General features: G+C 51.5%; 1 protein-coding gene across 24 annotated transcripts in view; it reads left to right on the forward strand.

The window, feature by feature from the left end:
- The window catches only part of ST3GAL1 (ST3 beta-galactoside alpha-2,3-sialyltransferase 1), a 109,579-nt gene that overhangs the window by 75,246 nt on the left and 20,170 nt on the right, over nt 1-14,163 (forward strand). For 2 of the 24 annotated variants that reach the window (XM_054246635.2, XM_078352437.1), the window contains exon 1: nt 3,705-3,886. The exons of the other annotated variants lie outside the window; for them this stretch is intronic. The gene's annotated coding sequence lies outside the window, so the exon portion shown is untranslated. Of the gene's footprint in view, nt 1-3,704; nt 3,887-14,163 lie in introns of those variants that run through there. 24 annotated transcript variants of the gene reach the window in all.

Raw genomic sequence — 14,163 nt, forward strand, 5'->3', positions numbered from 1 at the left:
CCAAGCATGAAAGCTGGAATTGAGATGGAAGCCTCTAGCCAGTGCTGGGTACATTCTGCCATCCCCATCCCTAGACCTCCTGCCCTTCCATCTTCGTTTCTCTCCAATACCCAAGGAGTACAGCCAGCCTTGGCAAGGCCTGCCTCCTGTCACTTGATTGTGGGATGAGATAAAATGACACTTGTGTGTTTTAAAGTTAAGCAGAACAAGATGTTTTTTAAATGCTGTGTTCCCTATGTGGGAGGCCTTCTAATGGGCAGCTGGGGACACGGCGTCCAGTCCTCCCACCCCTGGGAGGTCCCAGAAAGGACTGTAGTGTGGGATGGGAGGCACACGCCCAGTGTTGGAGGCCCACCTGGTGGCCAGCTCAGACAGATCTGGGACAGAGGGCCCCTGCCTCCAGCACCTCTGGCCATGCGGTGTTTGACATTCCCAGCAGTCATTCGGCATAGCTCAGTTGACCTCTCTTGCCAGAGTCGCCTCCTTATTGGACAGAGGGTGAGAAGCATTTGTGATCACTTTGTGGGGAGGGTGGGGTAGTAGGACTGCTTGGAGAATTCCCCCTGTGGCATTTATGCTTCCCCAGGTAGTGCAAGAGCTCCATCCAGAGAGACCAGCTAAGGCCAAGAGGTAGAGTCTTAGCAGGAAGAGCTGGGCTTCTGGAGCTGGGCTGCTTGGATCACCCTCTGTTCTATTCTATTCTATTTATTTTGTTTTTTTGAGACAGAGTTTTGATCTGTCACCCAGGCTGGAGTGCCATGGTGCCATCTTGGCTCACTGCAACCTTCGCCTCTCGGGTTCAAGCAATTCTCATGCCTCAGCCTCCCAAGTAGCTGGGACTACAGGCATTTGCCACTACATCCAGATAATTTTTGTATTTGTAGTAGAGACAGGGTTTCACCATGTTGGCCAGGCTGGTCTCGAACTTCTGACCTCAAGTGATCCACCTCCTTGACTTCCCAAAGTGCTGGGATTACAGGTATGAGCCACTGCACCTAGCCCCGTTTCTTCACTTTGAAAGGGAATGTATCACCCCTTGGTAAAATTGTTGAGGTCAACCAAGCAACGTAAAAGAAGTGTCGACTCGGTGCCTGGCACAGAGTTGGTACACATTAGGGACAGGACCCAGTGTTTTCTTCCCCAGCCATCTTCAGGACTCACCAGTTGTGGGTGCCTATGGGGAGGCATCAATACTAGTATCTCACTCTCTCCATGGTCCATGCCTCCTGCCCCCCAGGGACAGGCTCTGGGAATGCCTCTTGGTCAGAACTGGCCCCCATTCTCCTACCTGCTTGGTAGGTCTCTGCTGGTCCAAGCTGCCCAGTGTCCCTTCTTATCTTCTGTCCTGAGTCTTATCAGGGCTGCCAGGCCTCGGCTGCTCTGAACATGCCCTGGCCCCATGGTACTGATCCTTGCCCATCTGCTCTGGCCACCCATGCTCTCGGTCCTCCCCGTGGACAGCTTGGCAGTCCCTTGTCAAGGAGGGCAAGGTCTCCCTCCTTTCCTGAGTGCTGGGCCCTTTCTGATGAGGGCTACCCTTCCTCTCCTCTGGTGCCCAGAGGTGGGGGTGTGGCTGGGCCTGGGCCAGGGCAGTTTAATTCTGTGACCCCAGTGGACACCGTGACACCCCTCCAACCTTCTGTGTCTGGGGATGGTTCATGCCAAACGCCTGCTGTTGCCTGATACTCCCAGAGCCCTGGAGGGTACTGCACACCTTGCATTGTAGCAGCTGGGTTGAGAATGCAATCTTAATCCCTATTGTGGATGCCACCAGAGTTGCCCCTCAGCTTTTTCAGGCACCTCCTGGATGCCCCTGTAAATCGGTAGTGTTAAAATATTTCTGACTTCATGGTGCCTCTTTAAGCCACATGTCGGACTTTGTGAATCTCAGCTCGAGAGCGGCTACACCTCCAGTCTTTCCTTTATGCTGAGGGTTTCAGAACCAGCGACAGACACCTGAGTGCAGGTGCAAGGGGCATTAGCTCTGAATTGTCTCTTCTTTATCCAGAGACAATGAAGACTTTGTCTCTTCACCACCCAGAGCAGGGGAAACCCTTTCTTCCGGGACAGTGTGAGCCTGGGTGCGTGTGTAGCGCCACCCGTTGAGTTCCCAGCCACATTACACACTTCTAATGTCATCTGGATGTCCTCGGACTCCAAATTTAGCACTCCTCCATCCACACACATAAGAAGATTTGTGGATTTGCATTCTTTTTGTGAGGCTGTGTATATGAAAACATACTTGCCTCCTTCTCATGTGACCTTAATCCTGTTAATCATGTTTCTCTGGGGCACTTCTCCACACTGCCTTCTCTGAGCCACTATTTGTGCTTCAGGGGAATCTTTTTTTTTCCCCAAGTTCCCCAGCAAAGGAACAAGCAAGAGGCACTAAGCTGCAAAGAGGAAGATTTGCAGGCACATCGAAGGGTTCTCCCAGCCTGCTGACCCTCCTGGGCTGTGGGGGAAATGGGCAAAACGGAGGAAGGAAGGGCACAGAGACTCCCAAGGAAACAGGCTTCCCAAGTCACCTTTGTGGAGGCTGGGCCACTCTCTAGACTCCCACAGGGTGTCCTGTGGCCCCTCCCCAGTCCAGCCGCCATATGCCAGTTGCTGTCACTACTATCTGCTGCTCACAAGCCAGCTGGGCTCCCACTTACCTTCAGTCCCCAGGTCCATGTTCCTCAGGACTTCCATGATGCGGCTCCACCCACAGCAGCCACTCTGAAGGGCACCCTGTTTTCGGTAATCATACCACTGTCTCCATCATCACCACCATGTGCGTTTTGGGGCACAGGCCTGGTTTACCCTCCCCCTCTGCCCTCCTGCCTCAGTGCTAAGCCCCCCGTCTCCACGGCCACCTGCTTCACACAGCCTCCCTCTCCCTTTGTTTGTCATCCGCCTGCCACTTGTGGATCACTAAGGCGCTTGGCATCATGTCCTAGGAGGCACTTGTTCCTCATGAGCAGATTTATATATGTGAACTGCCCTGCGCTGGGTTCTGGAGCTGGCCTAGTCTGTGGCTTCACTATCTAGTCATGAAGATATGCACGCCGCCAGCTGTGTTCTTGAAGCATTGCAGGCATGCTCGCGTATCTGGGTGAGAGGTATGGCAGTGGAGCCTGGAAGAGCAGCCTCAGGAATCAGCCCTCGCACTCCTAGCCACATGACCCGGAGTAAGCTACTGGCACCCAAGGGCCTCAGCATCCCCATCTGTAAAATGGGATTATGGTATCACCTCCCTCATAGGACCTGGAACTGTCCATTTCCCACTCTAGCTAGCCTCTAAAAAGCTGTGTAGCCTCTCAGAGCCCAACTTCCTTCTCTGCCGGAAGAGTAGATGCCTGCCTGAGGAGCCACTGGGCACTCCAGCCAGGCAACCACACAAAGGAAATGTGTTAGATATGGATGGGTCAGGTGTGCACAGATAAGGTGGGGATGTGGCAGAGATGAGGAAGAGGAGAAGCAGACCAGAGGCCACTAGATCTAGTTAGATATTTCATGGGCTTTTGTCTGCAGGATTATAAAACAATGAAGATTCTTTGATATTTAAGCCCAGCAGGAGTCAGAGAACAGCAGGCGAGGACAGAGCAGATCAAACTCCAAGAGGCGCTCAGGAGTGGATGGTGGTCAAACCACAGGCACTGATTGGAGCAGCCATGGGCGGGCTGAAGGGACCTTGCCCTCTGGCTCTGCTGGTGTTGATTACATTTCTATGGGAGGGGCCGGTGCTGTCATCAGGGAGCCTGGGGGACAGGTTGCTTGGGGTGTCCCCCTGATGGGACCTGGAATGTGTGGAGCTTGGCTGAGTGGTGCAAAAGAGCTTCTGGTGCCACCCCTGCCAAAGATGCCATCAGTGTCTCGAGCCTGACAACGAAGTACCCGATGGGTGAGTGCCTCAGCTGAGCTGGAGCGGAGTTTGGGAGGATTATAGCGAGAGCAGCTACCCAAGGTGGAGGGGAGGCCAGGGCTCAGGGCATCCAGCTGCCCCTCACGCTTCCTGTAAATCCTCCGAGGCAGCCAGCGCCTGCTCCGGGAGTAGCTTGGTTTGTCTCTTGGGGGAAGGAGGAGGCAGGGCTTTCTGTGGGGTACAGCTCCTGGGCACTCATTGCTTAGACCACACTGTCGGCTGTGCCTCTTGGAGTTAGGTCTGTGGGGTCACCTGGACTGGTCATAGTGCTGGCAGGATGCAAATGGTGCATTCAGAGTGGGCAGTGGTGGGGAGCTGAGTTTAAAGGTGATTCACAAGGTACTGGTGTGGTGTGGGAATCCCCAAGTGCGGTGCAGTCCCTAGGGCTGGAAATGATAGGGGTGTTTCCAACCCTGGGGCTGAAGGGACACGAGGACAGAGACTTACTGAGACCCCAGGACACAGCTACTATGTGGATGGGGCCATCTGACAGGAGCAAGAGGCCTCCAGCCCTTGGCTGTCCCACAGGGAGGGCACCAAGGCAGTCACTGCCTGTCCTGAGTCCCCTCTGTCCCTCTGGCCTTCCTCCAGGGCTTCCTGTGGCTCCCAGGAAGTTGTCCAGACCTTATTGGGCCACCAGACCTTGCCTGGCCCATCCCTGCCGAGCAGCACCACTAGTCTTTTACTCCACTTGACTTTTTTTTTTTTTTTTTTTTTAATAAAGATGGGGTTTCACCATGATGGCCAGGCTGGTCTTGAACTCCTGACCTCAGGTGATCCACCCACCTCGGCCTCCCAAAGTGCTAGGACACTTGACTTTCTTTCTTTTGGTTCCTTGGACTGACCTACTGTCCACACAGGCCTTTGCACCTGTAGCTTCCCCTGCTGGGGAGGCTCTCACACCCCCTCACCCCTCACCCATCCGCCCTGTGGATCCTGGGCCACTACCACATCCCCCAGACACCCGCCAGCCCCTCCCATGCAGGGAGGCTGTCTTGCCAGGCAGGGCTCTCCGGAGAAGCAGAGGCTATCCCGTATTTGTGTATGCATATTAAGAGATTCAACTTTCAGCACTGGCTCAGGCAGCTGTGGGGGCTGCCAAGTTCAAACTCCGGTGGGCAGTTCAGAAGGCTGGAAACTCAGGTAGGACTTTGTTTCTCTGCTTCAATCTTGAGGCAGAATTCCTTCTTTTCCAGGGAACCTCGGTTTTTGCTTTTAAGGCGTTCAGCTGATTGGATGAGGTCCACCTGCAGTCATCTCCTTTACTTAACGTTACTTGATGGTAGCACTTCACCGCATGTGCATGTTACCTTCCCCAAAACACCTAGACGAGTGTCTGACCAAAGTGCTGGACACCATGGCCTAGCCAAGCTGGCTCATTACAGTTATGTATTTACTTAGAGATCATCTCACTACCCCAGGCTGGAGTCTGATCATGGCTCATTGCAGCCTTGAATTCCTGGGCTCAAGTGATCCTCCTGCCTCAGCCTCCACATAGCTGGGAGCTGAACACCATGGCCTAGCCAAGCTGGCTCATTACAGTTATGTATTTACTTAGAGATCATCTCACTACCCCAGGCTGGAGTCTAATCATGGCTCATTGCAGCCTTGAATTCCTGGGCTCAAGTGATCCTCCTGCCTCAGCCTCCACATAGCTGGGATTACAGGTATGAGCCACATGCCTGCTGACACATTAAATCTAACCATCACAGCTGGCCTTTTGTGTGATCCCTTAATAATCTCAGTCTCTGTCCCCGCGTAATGTCAAGTCTGCAGTGAGCAAAGATGAAGATCATTCTGCTTTCTCTTTCTCTCTCTCTTTTTTTCTTTTTTGAGAGGGTGTCTTGCTCTATCACCCAGGCTAGACTGCAGTGGTGCGACCTCTGCCTCCCTGGTTCAAGCAATCCTCCTGCCTCAGCCTCCTGAGTATCTGGGACTAAGTTATGGGCACCTGCCACCATGCCCAGCTAATTTGTTTGTATTTTTAGAGACAGGGTTTCACCATGTTGGCCAGGCTGGTCTCAAACTCCTGACCTCAAGCGATCCACCCGCCTTGGCCTCCCAAAGTGCTGCAATTACAGGCATGAGCCACCACACCCCACCATTCTACATTGTTTTACCATTGTTTTGTCCAGCACTGGACAGTGACTGCTAGATGGCAGGTGCCCGGTGAGTAACTGTCAAATGAAAGAATGAAAGCAAGAGAGAGAATCCACAAACCGCATGGCAGTGTCCAGGTCAGAGATGCTGCCAGGACACAGTGAGATGCTGTATGTAAAGTGTCTGCATGGAGTAGGTGTGAAAATCACACATGCCATTTCATCTCCATTTTCAACCCTGCCTTCTACTATCCACACGCACACACATGCAGTTATGAATTTCTCAGAGGAATGATGATCCCCGCTAGGTGGCCTTTTCCTAATATTAATATTAATGTTGAATATTCTTTTGTGAGGGTGAGGAATTATTCTAAGTACTTCATATATATCTATAAACCAATAGCATTGATTCCAATGTGTGTTAAATATTCAAGATTATTAGTAACATGATTGTATGGCACAGTGGCTCATGCCTGTAATCCCAGCACTTTGGGAGTTCAAGGTGGGAAGATCGTGAGATCAGGAGTTCAAGACCAGCCTGGCCAACAGAATGAAAGCCTGTCTCTACTAAAAATACAAAAATTAGCTGGACATGGTGGTGCGTGCCTGTAGTCCCAGCTACTTGGGAGCCTGAGGCGGGAGAATCACTTGAACCCGGGAGGCAGAGGTTGTGGTGAGCCAAGATTATACCACCGCACTCCAGCCTGGGCAACAGGCTCGGAAAAAGAAGTAAGTGACTTCCAGGACCAACCAACTATCCACTGATTTGTTCACTTAGCCGAGTCTAGGTGAGTGGGACTGGCATCACTGTCCCATTTACAAATAATGAGCTGACTGGCCCAGGCTCCTGAGGTGACCCAAGTCGTACTGTGCCCCCTGGCTGCTGTCCTGGGTGGGGAGCAAGGGGTGTTCCCTTCTCTCCTGGGAGGCACAGGGAGCCTCAGCACAGCACAGTTGCTGGCTGGCTTCATTCAGCAGTTTTTAATTGATAGAAGTTTTTAACTGATAGAAGAAGTCCCCCAGTCCTGCCATGGACAGGGAGCTTGTCGTCACTTGTTTACCTTGCAGGGGCCAGGGCCTCCTCTCAGGTCTTAGCTCACGGTGGCCCTGTTTCTCTTGGACGATGTTTTCTGGCGGGAAATGGGGCTGGCTGCCCTCACGGCCAATCCTTCCCAACCTGGGGGAGGAGAGCGGCGTCGAGTGGGTCCAGGTCTGGCTCGGCCATGAGAGCACAGCTGCCAGCTTCAGGGTGACTCAGAGCGGGTGGAGCTGAGCTGGAAGGAGCCGACCAGGGAGAAAGCAAAACATGGGAAAGGAGGGCTCAGGCTTGCCCCTGCCAGGCCCTGAGCTGCACCACTCGCAAACCCCACCCAGCGCTCACTCTGCCACCATGGAGTGGGGGTGGGCCGGCCCCTCTTCCACAGCTCAAGCGCCAAGGAGGCCCAGAACAGGGACAGACCTCAGCCTGGCACCATCCACTTCACACCAGTAGATGTGTGAAGTCGGGATTCTGCATTGGCCAGAATCCCAACTTCACACCTTCTGGCTGAGGGCCTTGTGTAGCTGGCTTGACCACTGCAGGCCTGTGTCCCAGCTTGGAAAGATGGAGGTAATACCCAGTACCCTCATGGGGAGCTTGTTGTGGGCCCAGCCAATGTGCCCCGGTGTTGTGCTTAGAACAAGGTGCAGCAAAGAGACAGGTGATGGTAGGTGTCCTCAATGTTGACACATAACTGCTCAAGGGAAGACACTGTCCACCTCAAGGAAGGACAGTTTTTAGCCCCCGCGTTATAGTTGATAAACTTGAAGTTCAGCAGCTCAAATAACTTCCCAGGGCTTACAGCAAGTAGCCCCCCACCCCTTGTGGCAGCAACTAAACCAATTCCTGACCTCCTCTCCTCCCCAAAGCTCCACCCTCTCTTTTTTCGGTTGCAGCCCATGAGACCTCCTAAGATCCTTCTCTGGGAATGGGAGGAATACCCACTACAAGGCAGCCACTCTGTAGTTCAGTCTAAGGAGCAGGTTCAGTCTAAGGAGCCAAGTGTGCCTTTGGTTTGGGATATCTGGTTGTCTTTAGCTCTGGTGGACTTTTGCTTTGTATCCTGGGAAAAGTCACTTCCCATTTCTGAGCTCAGCTTGCACATCTGTGGAATGAAGTGAAGCAGCAGCTTGAAGCAGAAGGATTTGATGCAGGGATCCAGGTGCTTATGAAGTTCCTGGAAGGTCAGTGAGAATGGCAATATCCAGGAGATAATACGCTGGAGGTAATGCCCTCCAGGGTTTTGGCTGCAATGCTTCAGGTTGAGGCCCACAGGCCATGGAACTTCAGAAAGTCAGGGCAGAATCTGCGGTGGCCCTCAGCCTGGAGGTGGAAGGAGGCTGGTTCTGGAGTCCAGGTTCTGGGGCAGCCACACAGCAGCTTCTATCACTGTGGGAGGGAGGAAGGCTCCTGCCTTGCCCACCTGCCATCCCAACTATCACTGGTCAGATCTCTGCCATTTCCAGAGCACTATGGACAGGGATGCTGGGAAATGTAGTTCCTAGGCTTCCAGCCCCTGCAGTTCAGGGGAAGCACACAACAGTGTGATATCAAACCCTCACTCCTATAGACAGTGGCCAAATTAGGAACCCCTGCCCTCAGCAAGAAATAGGATGCCCTGAGCCCTGGAAGGCAGGCAGGGTGGATGCAACTCTGAATTGGGTTTTTGAGACATGTGGATTGCCGATACCACTCTAGCTTCTAGCCTCATTCATTGATCATAGGTGCAAGTTTGTTGAGTTCTCCTTAAATGTTTCTGAACAGTCTCCCATCACAATTCCCAGTATGTGATAGCCAGGGAGCAGGGAGGGTTAAGGACATCAGCAAAGAGAAGGCCTCATCACCCAGTGTGAGCAGTATAAGGCCAGGAGTAACCTTAGCTGCAGAGAGATAGACAGGTGGCAGGAATCCTGGGGCAGGGGCAGGCTTCCTAAAGCCCAGCAAGGCTTCCAAGCAGGTGCCTCCAGCTCTGACTCACTTGGCCCAGGTTTCTTATTCGCCTGATTCTCCGAATAAGGGATTAAAGTGGATCTCAGACACACCCCCTTGTAATAACACAGGGGCACAAGGGACGGTGCTGGGAGGATTCCATATGGAAGTTCCACACTCTCAGCTTCCAGGGACAGCATCTTCTTCCTGGGGACCCATGCCTAGCACAGAGTATGTAGGAAAGGGGGAAGGAAGGAAGGAGGAAAGAAACGTTTAGACATTGACCCCAAAGATATGGAAAACCTGGTCCAAGTTGGCTCTGCCATCTCCTGGTTGTTTTAACTCAATCCGGGTGCCTGCCCTCTCTCAGCCACAGTCTCCTTGTCTGTAAGTTGACAGCAAAGGTAACTCCTGTGTATTGAGCATCTGTTAAATGTGAAGCATTTATGCACTTCATCCTCATGTGTACCTTTGAAGAGATGTGACTTTCCCCATCTTGCTGGTGCAGGCCCTGAGCCCGATGGGGTAGATCCTCTTACCCAAAACCTCTCAGCTAGAAGGTAGGAGATTCAGAATTCCAACCCAGATCTGGCTGACCCCCAGTACCTGTGTTCTGTTCACCACTCAGTGAATGGGGCTGCTGAAAGGGTCAAATGGATGGCAGCTGTGACTGTTTTGGCAAACTGTAAAAAACAATGCAAAAAACGAGATGACCCCCAATTCAAGACTGGCACTCAGGGGCTCTGAGGATGGCCAGGCTTTCCTGCAGATGTGTACATCTTGGATACTTTAGAAGACAATGCACCTGTGTTTCTAAGCATGTGGGACAAAAGACTGATTGGAGAGTGGAAAATCGGAGCTATTAGAGCGACTTTGAGGAACCTTCTCCTGGGGAAGGTCAAAGCTGGTTGCAAACAGGTGGGCCTGACCCTGTATATCAGCCTCTGGGCCCAGCTGCCTCCTGACCCAAGGCATGGTTATTGCTGAGTCTTCTGGGTCTAGGAGCCCCTGGGAATCCTGACCTTTCCCCCAGTGTATTAGGACCTCCTAAGGTCGTGGGAGGTCTGGGTCACAGGAGTAGACATGTGATCTTTTAAATAACCCTGCCAGTAGGACAGGCGGAGGGTTCTGCTGGACTTCTCTCTTTTTTCTTTTCTTTTTTCTTTTTTTGCAAATGAGGAGCTTGAAGCTTAATGGGGAAAGACAGAGTTGACCTTTGTGGTGCATCTACTCTGTGGCAGGAACTGAGTTGGGCACTTTTTTTGTCCTACAGCAACCCTTCATGCGAGCATTTTTCTTTATTTGTTTTTTTTGAGATGGAGTTTTGCTTGTCACTCAGGCTGGAGTGCAGTGATGTGATCTTGACTCACCACAACCTCCACCTCCCAGGTTCAAGTGATTCCCCGGCCTCAGCCTCCGAAGTAGCTGGGATTACAGGTGCACACCACCACACCTGGCTAATTATTATATTTTTAGTAGAGACAAAGTTTCACCATGTTGGTCAGGCTGGTCTCGAACTCCTGATCTCAAATGATCCACCCACCTCAAGCGATTGGCCTCCTGAAGTGCTGGGATTTCAGGCATGAGCCACTGCGCCCAGCCTGTGTGAGCATTTTTAATCCTATTTTGTAGATTCAGGAACCGAGGATCAGAGAGGGCAACTGCCTTGCCCGTGAATACACAGCCAGGAATGGGAAGAGTCAGGATTTAAATTCAGGTCTGTCTGTGCCTTTGTTGTTGTTATTGTTCAGACATCTGTTGGCCATGATCCACTAGCAAATTCTTCCCAAAACCAGAATAAATGGGTTCCAAGCATCCAGTGACCAGGCCGGGGCTGGAAAGCAGTTTAGGAAGGAGTCATTCTTCTTACTAGAAGGTTTGAGGGCGATGAAGTATCCAAGATTTACTGGTCCGGTCTTACTTGGTCCTACCCTGTGCCCATACTTGAAGGCAGCCGGCCAGGATCCCAAAGGCCAAGACATGGGAGGATCTGTTTCATGGGAAGTCCCCGGATGTGTTCCGCCAGAAGTCATCCACCGTCTGTGCAGAGCTGGCCTGGGAGCGGGATATTCTGACATAAAGTAAAAGCAGATGCAGTGGGGCCCTGGGGCAGGGCAGGGAGGGGGTGGCTGCCATGGCTGCAGCTGCAACTTTCCAGCTTGCAAACCTGCCCCTTCCTCCCACCATCTGCACACTTGGCTAGTGTGAGGATGTTTGCCTCGGCACCTCTGGGGCCTTTCTGGGCTCCACCCTCTTCTCCAAATTTGCCAAGCCCCTGACACATACAGGCAACCACTCCAAGAAGAGGAACATGGAAAGGCAAAGGAAGGAGGCTGTGACTTCTACTTCGGTCAATGGCAGAAGCTTGTATCAGATCTTTTCTCCCCCGAGAACTGTAAAAGCTGGAAGAACTTGACGTCCAGCTCTTTGAAGGCGTTAGAGAACAGCTGAGGCAGCTAGCACTTGAGGCATGAAGACCCCCAAGAGAAGGGAAACAAGTTGAGGCAAACCCAATATTCCCTGCTCCCTTTCTGCATGAGGTAAGTGCTGATTTGTGCAGAGGGTTCAGAGGACAAGAAGAGAGCAGCAGTTCAGAGTTTGGCAGTCTCAGACGCAAGGCAGGGAAGCAAAACAGAGATAGGTAGGTAGGTAGAGGGAGTGAGCGAGTTCAGGACCACTAAGTCAATCAAAACGCAAGGAATCAAGAACCTAGAGCAAAAGGAACCACAAAGAAAAGAACGTGTGTTTGTGCCTTTTAAAATTTTCCTCTCAAGGCATTTGCCAGCACTTAAGTTTCATGGATCCAGAGTCTATGCAACCAAACAGAAACACCAGATGAAAAGTTAAAAAGACTGGGCATGGTGGCTCATGCCTGTGATCCCAGCACTTTGGGAGGCCAAGGTGAAGATCGCCTGAGGTTGGGAGTTTGAGACCAGCCTGACCAACATAGAGAAATACCGTCTCAACTAAAAATACAAAATTAGCCACATATGGTGGCGCATGCCTGTAGTCCCAGCTACTCAGGAGGCTGAGGCAGGAGAATTGCTTGAACCTGGCAGGTGGAGGTTGCTGTGAGCCAAGATCATGCCACTGCATTCCAGCCTCAAAAAGAGAGAGAGAGAGAGAGAGAGAGAGAGAGAGAGAGAGAGAGAGAGAGAGAGAGAGAGAGAGAGAGAGAGAGAGAGAGAGAGAGAGAGAGAGAGAGAAGGAAGGAAGGAAGGAAGGAAGGAAGGAAGGAAGGAAGGAAGGAAGGAAGGAAGGAAGGAAGGAAGGAAGGAAGGAAGGAAGGAAAGGAGAGAGAGAAAAGAAAAAAGAAAAGAAAGGCTAAAAGCATATGGTGCTCACATAGTACAGCCGAGACAGAAGTTGTAGAGAGGAGTCTGTAAGGAAGTCACCCTGATAGGCATCTCACTTTACCCGTTGAGAATGGCTGTGCCCCAGGGCAAGAGCAGACCAGAAATAGACCAGTCTTCATGAAAAGCAAAACACAGCTCCAGTTGGAACAAAGTAATTTGCCTCTTGTGTACCTGCTCATCAGGAGACAGCCAGTCCTCTCTGAAGGAGGACAGCCTCATCCAGAGCCTCTGCATTTTTGTCATACACAGTATGAGCAGCAACCAGGCCTGCCAAGGACAGAACCAAATAACCAAAGAAAGAGAACAACCGAGAAAATAGACAATAGAAGTAGACCCACATTATCCAAGTATCACAGGATATCCAATGAAGGCTTTAAGGTGGCTGTGCTGAGTAATTGCATAGAGATAGATGACAAAATGGAGAAATTCACCAGCAAAGTAGAACCTGTCAAAAAAATTAGGTGGAAATTCTAGAACTAAAAGACACTACTGAAATGAAGAACTTAATGCATAATTCAAATAGAGAAGGCACAGCAAGAAGGGAGCATGAACGAGGTAATATCCAACGTAAGAAGCTGGAAAAATGACAGTAAACCAAGTCCAGAGAAGTTATGAGAAAGGAAATAGGGAAGATAAGAGCAGGTATTGATGAAATTGAATGATGAGCCATGGCTACATAGAAAGCCACAGGAGAAGGCAGGTGTCTGGCTTTGCCACCGTCTGTGTGATGATGGATAAGTCACTTGCCTTCTCTGGATTTTAGTTTTTTTATTTCAGGGAGACAAGCCTAAGGGTTACCCACCTTCCGGGGGGACTTGGGGATTACATGGGGGAAAGTCGTGGCTGCTCTGTATTAAAAGCATCAGCTTTGCCAACAGTCTGCAAGGTTCACTCAGGCGTTTCTCTGGTGATCATAGTTTCAGGGGCTGTGTGAAGGGCTAGGAGGGCATCCCAGCCTGTGATGCATATTTACTACCATTCTGTTCAGCAGGTATTTACCACAGGCTCAAAACCCTGTGTGGTTCACTCATTTGGTTTTCTAGGAATTTCACACAGTTCCCTTGGTCTCTAGTCATTGCTCCTCAGCACCCCATTGCCAGAGCTTATCTTCATTAGGAACACTCCTTAGGGAAATTCTTACTTTCTGGTCCTCAAAAGGGTGCTGACATTTGTCAGTTTTTGCTGGTGACACTGCTAAGCTCTGTTGTGTGCTGGTGCTTCATGCCTCCTCGTATTGAGTATGCAGCTGGGAAATGACTGCCATTCGGCACAGGACAGGGAGCCAGCCTCCCTCCTTCCCCATCCTTCCCTGCTCCCTCTCTTTTTTCTCCTTGTTCTGGGCGTCCAGCCTTCCCCACGGCACACTCGGCATGCAGAGATCTGTGGTCCTTAGTGTGTTGGCCCAGGTTTCATCTCTGGGAGCCAGAGCTGGCATTCCCCCATGCCTGCAGGCTGCCCCACACTTGCTAGAGTGCAGAGAAGACATGCAGTCCTCATTTCTTCCCTGGAGCCAGGATAAGGGTGGAGCGGTGATTTTGCTTTTCCACTGCAGTTTTATCCAGGGCTTTGGAAAGCTCTAAATGATACCAGCTCAGAAACCTCTGCTGGTTATGGGGAGTGCCCTGGCCTTGGAGGTGCGGCTGCAGGATGCCCCAGAGAGGAGGAGGCTGTCAACAGTCCCACAGCCTGTGCAGCACAACCTTGCTCTCTGCCCCACCTCTCGCTCAACCCCTGGCATCAGCCTACAGTGTTAATATCTCTCACGCAGAGTCAGGACATTATAGGGAAACTGACCTCTCAACCAGAGCCTTGTTTGGTCAACACGATTCAATA

Source organism: Callithrix jacchus, chromosome 16 (assembly GCF_049354715.1).
Source record: "Callithrix jacchus isolate 240 chromosome 16, calJac240_pri, whole genome shotgun sequence".
Classification (NCBI taxonomy): domain Eukaryota; kingdom Metazoa; phylum Chordata; class Mammalia; order Primates; family Cebidae; genus Callithrix; species Callithrix jacchus.